Below are 11,535 nucleotides of genomic sequence, written 5' to 3'. Positions count from 1 at the left end.
ATTGAATACTTTGTTCTGTACAAAGTTGAATGTGCTGACAACAAAATCACACAAAAATCATCAATGGAAATCAAATTTATTAACCAACGCAGGCCTGGATTTGGAGTCACACACAAAATTAAAGAGGAAAAACACACTAGAGGCTGATCCAACTTTGATGTAATGTCCTTAAAACAAGTCAAAATGAGGCTCACACCTGCAGAACCACTCCTTTATTGAGTGTCTTGCTAATCGCCAAAGATTTCCCCCTGTTGCCTATTCCATTTGAACAACAACATGTGAAATTGATTGTCAATCAGTGTTGCTTCCTAAGTGGACAGTTTGATTTCACAGAAGTTTGATTTACTTGGAGTTATATTGTGTTATAAAGTGTTCCCTTTATTTTTTTGAGCAGTGTATATATATATGGTATATATAAGTTTTATATATAAGTTTTTCATATGACTTTTTATCTAAAAAAATCAATGTTTCACCCATTTGGAGTTCTTTGGTATTGACTCCTACCTAAAATGCACTTGTTAATACATTAACGTTCCACCTAGATTATCATATTTATAATAGAATCAGAATCAGAATCAGAATCAGAAAAGCTTTATTGCCAAGTACGTTTTTGGACATACAAGGAATTTGTTTTGGCGTAGTTGGTGCAATACAGTACAAATTAAACAGTATAAACATATCTACAATATAATATAAATATATGTGCACAGTTTTAAGTGAGTGAGAGTAAATATAGAGCAGTATAAGATGCAAGAGCAATACAACAGTGCAGGTGATCATTGTGCAAGTAAAGCAGTGCAAGTAAAGCAGGAGTCCAAGCTGAGCGTTAATGTAACACATAGAGTTACAGGTTACAAGTGTCCTGTCAGCAAAAAAAGGGGGGGTGTGGGGGAAAGGGACAGTGTCAGGGTGGTTTCCGGGCTTTGTTAACCAGGCTGGTGGCAGATGGGAAAAAACTGTTCTTGTGGCGTGAGGTTTTGGTCCGGATGGACCGCAGCCTCCTGCCAGAGGGGAGAGTCTCAAAGAGTCTGTGACCGGGGTGGGAGGGATCAGCCAGAATCTTCCCTGCCCGCTTCAGGGTCCTGGAGGTGTACAGTTCCTGGAGCGACAGTAGACTGCAGCCAATCACCTTCTCAGCAGACCGAATGACACGCTGCAGCCTGCCCTTATCCTTGGCTGTAGCAGCGGCGTACCAGATGGTGATGGAGGAGGTGAGGATGGACTCAATGATGGCTGTGTAGAAGTGCACCATCATAGTCTTTGGCAGGTTGAATTTCTTCAGCTGCTGCAGGAAGAACATCCTCTGCTGGGCTTTCTTGATGAGGGAGCTGATGTTTGGCTGATGTTAGTAGATTATCATAAAAAAGAACAAGTTTTCATCCTTTAACGTGCTCCATCCATCTTCTTCTACATGTTTGCTGAGTGCCTAACATGGCTGGTGGCAAACAACAAACGGGACTCCAATAGCTTTCTTTCAACCAGGGCTTTCTTCTGAAATAGCATAGACTGTGTAAGCTCACATTTCTCTGTTATTATGGTTTTTCATTATTTTAATTTAATGTATTACCCTGCAATATTCAACTGTTCAGAGAAACTGAACTTTGGGTTTTCTTTCACTTTAAGCCATAAAAATTGTATTACCAGAAACAAACTCTTGAAATATGACTGTTTAGCCTATATGAAACTGACAAGTTTAACTCATTCTAGTTTTGTTTTTTGATTAATTTGTTAACAAATTAATGTCAATTTTTAAATACTTGTTGGAAGTAAAATTATTAAGTGATACACATAATGTAGATAAAGTACACACAGACTGATGTATTTAAGCCTTTTTTGTGTTATTTACGAACATTTTCCACTTATAGCTAATGAAAACATGACATTTAAGTTATTGCTTCAGGCCAACAGAAATAAAATATACAGAAATATGGGCTTAATAAAAAATATGTTTAATACCTGCTTAACGGTTATTTTTCAAAGGTAGTTTTAATCTGACAAACCAGCCTTATCTGAATGCATATTCTAATTGATTGAATACTACTATAGACTTTGTGGAAAAATATTAAGTTGTAACAACCTTGGTAAATAAGTTTCAAATTTCATTTTTAATTCAACTTAAACAGTAACATAATTTGCGATTAAGGATAGAAGAGATACATGTATATAAATAAATAAAAAGTTATAATTCATAATTATCACAGAAAGCTTTGATTTTCATAGCTTCAGAGTTCATTCAGTTTTAGCAAATCCAAACAACAGCTCAGATATGAGCTTCAAAAACACCAAGGTTGGCAAATACTAGAAGAACAGAATGTAAATGTCTTTTACAGCAAATGGACAGACAAATGGAAGCATGCTGATTCACACAAAGGTAAAACATAACGACTAAAGAAATAAGACTCTGTAAGGACAAATTTACAACGTAAGGAAAAAATAATGTACAGTTATTAAAAACTGCATACTCAGGTTTTAAGAAATATGCAAACGAGTGGGATAATGTAAAACATGTAAAAACTGTGCATACAAAAACAACAACAACCAATTCACAAGAATATGGAAACACTTATTGAGTTGGTTGGGAGCAGTGATGGTTATAAAATAACAGCTGCCGAGAGGAAGGATCTGTGATAACGCTCCTTTGTGCACCTCGGATGCAGCAGCCTGTCACTAAAGGAGCTCTCCAGTTCTGCAACAGTCGTGCATAGGGTGGGAGACATTGTTCAAGAGTGATGCTATTTTTGCCACTATTGTTCTGTCTTCTACCACCTGCACTGGATGAAGAGACCATCCTAGGACAGAGCTGGCCCTCCTGATGAACTTATCTAACTGCTTCCTCTCAACATCATAGAAGATGACTGATGCCAACAGTCAAAAATGTCTTCAGGAGCACCTCCTGTAGTCCAAGAGTCCTCCGTCTTCTCAGTAGGTAAAGTCTGCTCTGATTCTTCCAGTTAAGACCATCAGTGTTGTGACTCCAGCCAAGTTTATTTGAACACACAGTTACTTATATTGGTAGTAACTGGACTCAAAATACTGGCGCTTATGTCCAATTTGGTTATTATAATGAGAAAGCTTGCATATTTTGTTGCCAGACATTTGTTTTTATAAGCAAAAAAAAAACAAAAACTAACAACTTCTATTCTAGATGAAACGTAATAAAATCACGTGATTTGTGACGTTTACGAGGTATAAATTTCACAACACCGCGAGATTTCAGACACAGCATTTGTAATACCAGAATTTAAAATAAAAGTAGGAAATAGAATTACAGATGGATTATCGATATATTCAGGAGAATGATTAGCCATATTGTTAGCAGTGCAGTGGGTGGAGGATATTGTCAGGTTTAAACAACCTAAAATACTTATATCACAAAAAGAAGAGAAAGACAAATAATTAGTTATTTTACTCGCTGCGAGGAGAACGGACAGATGTGCTTCAGTTACAAATCTCCTACCGCTCTGAAAACCATCTGTCCGCACCTCTCTTTTTATTTTCTTTCGGGGTCCTGTTGTGGAATTTCTTATCAAAGTGGAGAGAAGTTGACTCACAAGAAGAGAAAATCCGGACTTTGTCTTAATAAGTTTTATTCAAAGGCATTCAGCGTTTGAATGACTCTGTCACCAAGCAAGTCAGTTAAACAGAGCCACGAACAGAAATCACAAACAGTATTTATACTAAAAATGAGGGTGTTATCTCAACTTCAAAGAGTTTTAGAAATATGGCCCCTAGACCCTCCCCGGGTCAGAGTTAACAAAGTTATTTATGAGGGCACCCATCTACCTTCCTTTGAAATATACACTTCAGGAAGGGTTAACCATAAAACTCTCCAGCATGTGAATTTAGAGTCCATCTGCTAAATAAAACAGAACACTCATCAAACACAGAGGTCAGAGGTGAGAGGTAGATGGAAGGTCACCTGTGAGTGATACAACACAGAAACAAATGTGAGAGGTGAAGGGAATATCAGAGCACTTTAAAAGAATTTTCCATTACAGTCCCTAGTTACAAAAAACGTTGCTCTCTAAGGATGGGAAAAACAGCTGCATCGTAAACAGGTCATAAACACCATTATCTTGTAACAACACACTTCCACAGTCTCCCCATCTTAGCATCAGTGTGTCTTCTGTTCAGCGCAATCAGCCTTCATCTTTATGACCTCCTCAACTGTGGCTGCTTCCTTCTCAGCTCCACCTCTGATCTTTGCCTGCAGACAACTCACACATAGGTTATAAAATCAAATAGTCAAGTTAAAGAATAGGATAATATATAAGATAAATCTATATTCAATTTTTCCAACAGATATAAAACCATAGGAAACAATAATTTGTTCAGACTTAAGTTCAGCATTATTAAGTTTAAAACATAATCATTCAGAGGGTAGATCAGACATTTTGTTGGAAATAAAACATACTTTATTTAGAATAAAAAGGATGGGATTAATATTAGTGTTTTTATGGGTATCAGCACATGTAGGAGTTGGAGGGAATGAGATGGCGGACAGGATAGCAAAGAAAGCAACACAAAACATTAGCTTTATAATTAATATTAGTAGTTCAGAGGCAAGAAACATAATTAAACAGAGAATCAGGAAAGAGTGGCAAAAAAGGTAGGATGAAGAAAGGAAAAGAAGATGGTTTTACAGAATCAACAAGATAGTAGGAGAAGTAAGAACTGGAAGAAGGAGCAGAAAAGAGGAAAGGTTAATTACAAGATTAAGATTCGGACATACAGGACTTAATTCTACATTGTTTAAAATAAAGAAACATAATACAGGAAAATGTGATCATTGTGGAGAGGAGGAAACAATAGAACATGTAATATTGAAGTGTCAGAAATATGAACAAGAAAGAACAATTTTGAGGAGAGAATTTGTAGGTATTAAAGAAAATTTTATTTTGATAGATACTTTGCAAAGAAGTTTAGGTATCAAACATATTCAAATTATAGTTAGATAAAAAAAAAAACTAAATTAATAAATAGAATTTGATCGTTGTAATAGTAAATAAGATTTAAAACCATGAAGAACCACACTACATACCAGTAGGTGGCGGTAATGCACCCATAAAGTTATTTGCCAACCGCGAAAAATAATACAAGAAGAAGAAGAAGATTTCAGACACATCAGCTCTGTGTCGTGGAAAGAAGAGTTGTTAGTGAATATGAGCGACTCACTAATAATGCTTTTAGTTATCCAGTTGAACCTGTGTGATAATGTGATGCCTTCCAGAGATGACCCGCCATGATGAGGTACTTTTTAAAAATACGAATTAGGATTTCTTTTTTCTTAAAAGTCTGTGTGCAACGAAGCATGTGTCGGCTGCTAGTCTTTAGCCCGGCGAGCACGTGTTAGTCACGCCGGTTCTGTTGGACTAATCTGTGATAATGTGAATGAAACTACTTGTTTGACAGAAAAGTACCGAAACAAGTATGCATGTTAAAGTTACCTGCTTTATTTACAGGTTTCTAACTGGAGATGTTGCAGTGATCGTGTTAATTTAGGCGCTAAGGCAGTGAAGTTTTGGAAGGTAAAACTTTAGAGAACTTTTATGTCTTTCTTCCTATTCGGTAGATTTGATGAGTTTTGTTATCCCTGTCTGAAACAGTATTGTGGAAATCAATGCTATCTGATCTACTTCTTCAGGGTGATGTGTAAAGACAGGCGTTCTCGATGGAAGATCAATAATATGTCTTGTTGCAGGATTGTGAAGATGATTCACCGAGGAAGAGGAGGCAAAGCAGAAAGGTTTGTTTTGATCCATTCTTATGATGTATTCTGCCACCTATGCGTCTGATGATGTGAGAATTTCACTCGTGGCTTCCCGAGTATAAATAAATGACGGCCAATAACTTGGTCTGGAAAAATATGGAAAAAGGAAACAAAATGGAAAAATATTTTTAGCCATTTATGTTTCAGTCTCTGGATTTGCAGTTTCTATATTAAGTCTAAACACTAGAAATGGCTGTTTCTATATTTGTGGCCATGGTTTGTAGCATTGCCAGGTAAGTGCTCTTTAACCAGTTACCTTTTCTGCCGTGTACCTCCACAGAGCCAGACTCGCCTGAAGCATCATAGACTGATAGTTGGGAAAAGAATTTGAAGGTTTACTCCTGAGAGATGTTGTCAGCTCAGGGAAAGGTAACACTGAAACAGAGTCTACAGAAACAAGTACTTGTGAAAATTACTTTTTTGCCAATAAACTAATTAGTGTTTTTCAAGCATTCAACCAAACCTGGTAAAACAGGTGGAACAATTTGAGGTAAAGGTGAGATGGTGGAATGTTCTCTTGGCCTTTCTACATCCTCCTGCAGATGATTTAGTTGCATGCGCTCCTGTAACATCAGATTGTTATTTAATGTGCAAGAATAGAAGTGCTTTTTAAGACAGAATTGAAGGTTTTTGCTCTGTACCGTGACACACACCTTCAGGATCCTTTGCTCCAGCTGCCTCAGGTTCTCGGTTCGTGACTGAATATTTCTTAGTCGAGCCTCGTGCTCCGACTCCACACGTTTCGCCTCCTGGAATGCTTGTTCACCCTCCTCATACTTCTCTGCTGCAAGCTGTGAGCAACAACAGTTTAGTCAAAAGTCAAACCTTTGCAGCCTTCGGGGGTGGGAATAGGGAGCAAATCACCTTGCTGAAGGCCTCGACCTCTTGGGACCGTGTTTTGAGTCTCAGAGCCATACTATTTGTTGTTTCCCTCTCTCTGTCCAGTTCTTCCCTGAGTCTCGCCAGAGTCTCTTTCTCCTGTGTCACAACCAGCTCCTTCTGTTTTAGTTCAGCCATTTGAAGCTTGAGGTCAGCTTGTTCCTGCAAAGCAAACAAAAAACATTTATGGAAAACTGGATTTCCTTCCTCAAGAAGTACAGCAGTCTAATAAAGCAACAAAAAAAAAAAAAGATTGTGAGACTCACTTGTGCCAGACTGATGATGGATCCTTCTCTCCTCTCTAAGAGACTGTTGACCTCCCGTTCGGCTCTGTCTTGCCTCTGTTTCTCTTGAGCACGGAAGTGAGCCCACTCTGCTGCCAGCTTCCTCCTCTCCTCTGTACACTGCTGCATCACCGATTTCTGCTCCTCCAGCAATGAACTCTGAGGGGCAGAGAGACGCAGGAGACGGGGTGAAGTTGAAAAACATCCCTGCTGCTTGAGTTACAACACAGATATTTGTCAGTCTCACCTTAGCTCTATCCAGCTCCTCCCTCTCCATACTGATCTGCATGGTGAAGACGCGTCGCTCTTCCTCCAGGCCTCTCTGGGTGGACTCTGCTTTGGCCTGCTCCGCCGTTACCTTCCAGCGTTCCTGAAGCAAATAAAAAAACTAGCCTCACGTTGATTTTGAGGATATTCGGTGCCTTGATAAACAATTGGACATTTCCACACAACTTCAAACTACTGATGACTTCTTGATCCAGTCTATTATGACTGCTCACCTTCTCCAGCTGCCTTTGCTGCTCACTGATTTGAGTGTCCATCCTGGAAATGATTTCCTTGAGGCAAGCTCTCTCCTCTGCCATGGCTTTCTGCTGCTGGGCCAGACGGTCTTGCATCACTGGATTTGGAGAAGGATGTGAACAAGATCCTGGTGGTTACACTCATAGTTTTTAGTCCTGATTTTTTTTGATGATTCCATGTGGATGTATGAGTGCGTACTTCGAAGCTGCTCGTCCCGGTGCCGTGCCCCTTGCTCCAACCCGTGGGCGGTGTACTCGTGTGTGCTCTCCACTCGAGAAGAGAGCTCTCCAAGTCGGGAAGAGAACTGCTCCATCTGCCCAATCACCCCTGTGAGAGATCTGTACAAATACAGTGGAGTCACAAGTGGAAAGTAGACCTGGATTAGTTTGGAAGTTGCTATAAAAAATGTATGTCAGGAAAGCTAGAAAAGAGAAAAACAACTTTGCTTTAGTTCTCAGGCCATGTTTCTCAAACGGAAAAAGGAGTTCTGCTCCCTTCCTGGTTGGTGGTCAGTGTTGTAAATATGAATCTGAGAATATTATTTAATATTAATATTTCAATATTAATATTTTACCAAATAATATTCCGGTCTGTTAAGGATTGTCCTGTGAATACCAGCCCCATTAAGGCGATGGTATTAGGACAGAATAGAAAGGTGTGAGACGAGCTCTGGCATTATTGAACAGCATAAACTCTGCACACATATGGAATGAATTCACACAATTTCTTAAAATACAAGAATTTATTAACAAAAATAAGTCAACTCAAAGTCAAACATATTTCAATCAACAAACTCTTTACTATGCTAAAACAATCCAACTAAACTACCAAGCAGAATTAAAGAATAATGAAGACTAATGGACTATGTACAATATAAACAAGTTGATTAAAGATGATTAGAAATCATGACCAAAAAGAGTGATGCAACATTACCATGCAATGTTTATGTTTGAGAACCAAGGATTATCTTGGAAGAATCTGGAAGTGAAGTTAAGTTAGTCTTGGAACTAACTTAGAAAATAATCAGCAACATTTAGACAACCCTTCACAATGCAAGATAAGATTAAATATTATTTTAATAAAATAATGTTTTAAATAATGATCTGCTGAATAAAACCAACCTCCTGGATGACTAATTCTCAACGGTGTCTAATTAACTGCCTTTATTTATTAAAATAATATTTGAAGAAATATTATTGAGTATTTTGGAAAAGAGCCAAATCTTTCTGGAGAAATGGGGCTTAATGGTGTTTACTTAGTTATCAACTCTAGCAAATGATGTTCAGGGACTATTATTCACTAGCTTGAAAACTAACAACCTTTCTGTTGACTAGCCCTAATGCTAGCACACGTGTTCTTACCGGCTGGCCGTTGGGCTAACAAAGAAGCTAGCTAAAGTGCTAAGGTAGAGATAGCTTAGCGCCAGAATCAACACATACCTTTAAAATACCAGGGTTAAAATGCATAAGCGCTGATGGCGCGTTATGAGCAATGTTCTGGTTAAAACCACCCTTTAAATAAAGTTTATCTTAGCTTCAAAACATACAAAGAACACAAACCGGCTTGTGTGCTACAGGTAGCATGCTAGCACCAAGATAGCCGAGTTCCACAAAACAAACTTCATAACATGAAAACGTTTAGATGATTTCACCCTAAAACAATCTGTTAATCTGCCCAAAACCCAACCTCTGAACCTGTTGAGGGAATGTTGTCCAAGGGCGAAGTTTGAAGAAGATATCCGTCGTGAACAAAGAGTTAGCTTCCCGCTAACTTCTTCAGTTTCTTCCGATCCGAAGGTGCGTTCGTTCTGTGAACAAAGGTTAGCTTCCCGCTAACTTCCTCAGTTTCTCCCGATCAGAAGGTGACCAGCTGTTCGTTACCGTAAACACGGTTGCGGCCGTCGTCTTTCCTCCAGACTCGGCTTGTCAAAACAGCTTCTCCACCGGCTTCTCTCGGAACACCGTTTGCTTCTGTGGGGCCTCGAAGAGAAAATGTAAGCAACTCTTACACCTTAATTTCCCCGTTCATGAATGAAAATACCGGATACACAGACAGTATTTCATTCTACTTAACTTTTGCATATGATTGGTGATCGGTCCTTGGATCCAGTTGAATTTATGTCTTTTTACCAGCAAAAGACATTCAACGCGCTTTCCCCTCCTATCCGGTTCCTATGGAGAGCCGCGTGGAAGAGAAAGACTTGTGGGTATTTGCGCCACAGGAAGTCCGCAGTTACCCCCTTTCCTGGCTGTGCTGGAAGAAGGTTAATGCACTTTATTTTGAAAGGTTCCAGGAAAGTATGTACCGGAGTTTTAGTGTTGAAAACCCATGGCTGTGTGGTCCCAACATCAGTCTCTGCCTGAGTTCAAGTATCTTCGTGTCTTGCTCAGAAGTGATGATAGGACGAAGTGGGGGATGGATCGACGGTTTGGAGTCTTGTCTGCAGAAATGATGGCCCTGATCTGGTCTGTCTTAGTGAAGAAAGAGCTGAAGCCCAAAAAGCGAAGTTATCAGTTGTAACTCTCTGCCTACCAGTCCATCCCGGACTGAAAGAACATCATTCCAGATACAAGCAGATACCAGCGGCTGAAATGAGCTTCCTCGGTAGGAAGGCTGGACTCAGCCTTAAACATAGGTTGAGGAGCTTAGAGTAGAGCCGCTACTTCTCCACATCGAAAAGAGTCAGCTTAGGTGGTTCTGGGCATTTTATGGTAACTACCTTTGGACATTTTATCAGCAGGTCGCACACAAAGCAGACTCTGATTCAAACTCAGAAATCACTGTAACCCTTTCTGGCCAGGAATGGCTTGGGATTCCCCAGAGTAAGCTAGAGAGTGGAGATGGGGATGAGGGTGTCTCACCTGGTTTGAGATGTTGCACTTGTAACAGCATCAATCTCTTCATCCTTTAATCTCTTCAGCCTCTGAAGCTGATCCTCCAAGCTGTTCCACCCTTTATTGCACATAAAGGGTGGAACGATTTGATCTGATGTAGTTGGAAAATAAAGACCTTACCTAGTGTCTCCGACAGATGGGAAAGTTTCCTCTCTGTCTCTGAAAGTTTGTGTCTTGTCTTGGTTACTGAAAACAGGATTGTTGTAATGTTCAATACTAAGAATCACAATCTCTCAGGTCAGCCAGTGTTCCTCTCAGTGTTGAGTGTAATACCTGACAACCGACTCTATCTGTAGAGAGTCCTTCTGCTTGGAAGCTTTTGCCTCCGACAGAGCCTTCTTCCTGCTCAGCGCCCCATCCAACCAGTCATGCTGCTCCTCCTCATCTTTCCTCTTGTCTTTAGAAACCTCAGATCTGCTCTGATTGGAGTTCGGAGCATCTCCTGTCATTTTTGCAATAGATGTGGCTTGACTTTCGGTTAACAAAGACTTTCTCACGAGAACAGGAGAGGAGGGGGCTTTTGGAGATGCCGCTGAACTTTTCATTGCTTTGGAACCTTCTTCTAAATAGTCAAACTCGTCATTTGTTGTCAAACCAATCCATTCTGCTGAGCCTCGGTACCGGCTGGTTGTCGTGGTGCTGGGATGTGGTTTCTTCTCTGGGGTCGAGTCTCTGACATCCTCTGTAGAAAATCTAACCATACAAAGAAAAGACGAAAAACAATATTTGTTTAACATAAAATCAGGGGCACCTCTGGGACGTTTTCCAAAGATGGAGCGACTTAGAAAATTTGACAAATTTTACACAAGGTCATCATAAAATTATGGAAGATATCTTTACTGACCAAGCTATCTGGATGGATGATAGATAGATAGATAGATAGATAGATAGATAGATAGATAGATAGATAGATAGATAGATAGATAGATAGATAGATAGATAGATAGATAGATAGAAATAAATCTTGAAATGAATTAAATAAAATAAGATGAAAATTTATTTTAACATAATTATTTAGTTTTATTTCATGGGGATATTTATTTATTTCATGGAATATTTATTAATAATTTATCAATAGCAGTATTTATTTATTTAATTTTGAATGAAACGGCTCTCCACAGAAGCTTGCCCTATCTTAAATTTCTAAGAAAAAAAAGATGCATAGAAGACTGTCTGGCCACGAGGG

General features: G+C 39.2%; 1 pseudogene; it reads right to left on the bottom strand.

The window, feature by feature from the left end:
- Window positions 1-5,860: 5,860 nt before the first annotated feature.
- LOC124862954 overlaps window positions 5,861-11,535 on the bottom strand; it is a 62,345-nt pseudogene continuing 56,670 nt past the window's right edge.

The sequence above is a fragment of the Girardinichthys multiradiatus genome, chromosome X (assembly GCF_021462225.1).
Source record: "Girardinichthys multiradiatus isolate DD_20200921_A chromosome X, DD_fGirMul_XY1, whole genome shotgun sequence".
NCBI lineage: Eukaryota > Metazoa > Chordata > Actinopteri > Cyprinodontiformes > Goodeidae > Girardinichthys > Girardinichthys multiradiatus.
This window is presented reverse-complemented; position numbering and strand designations above follow the sequence as displayed.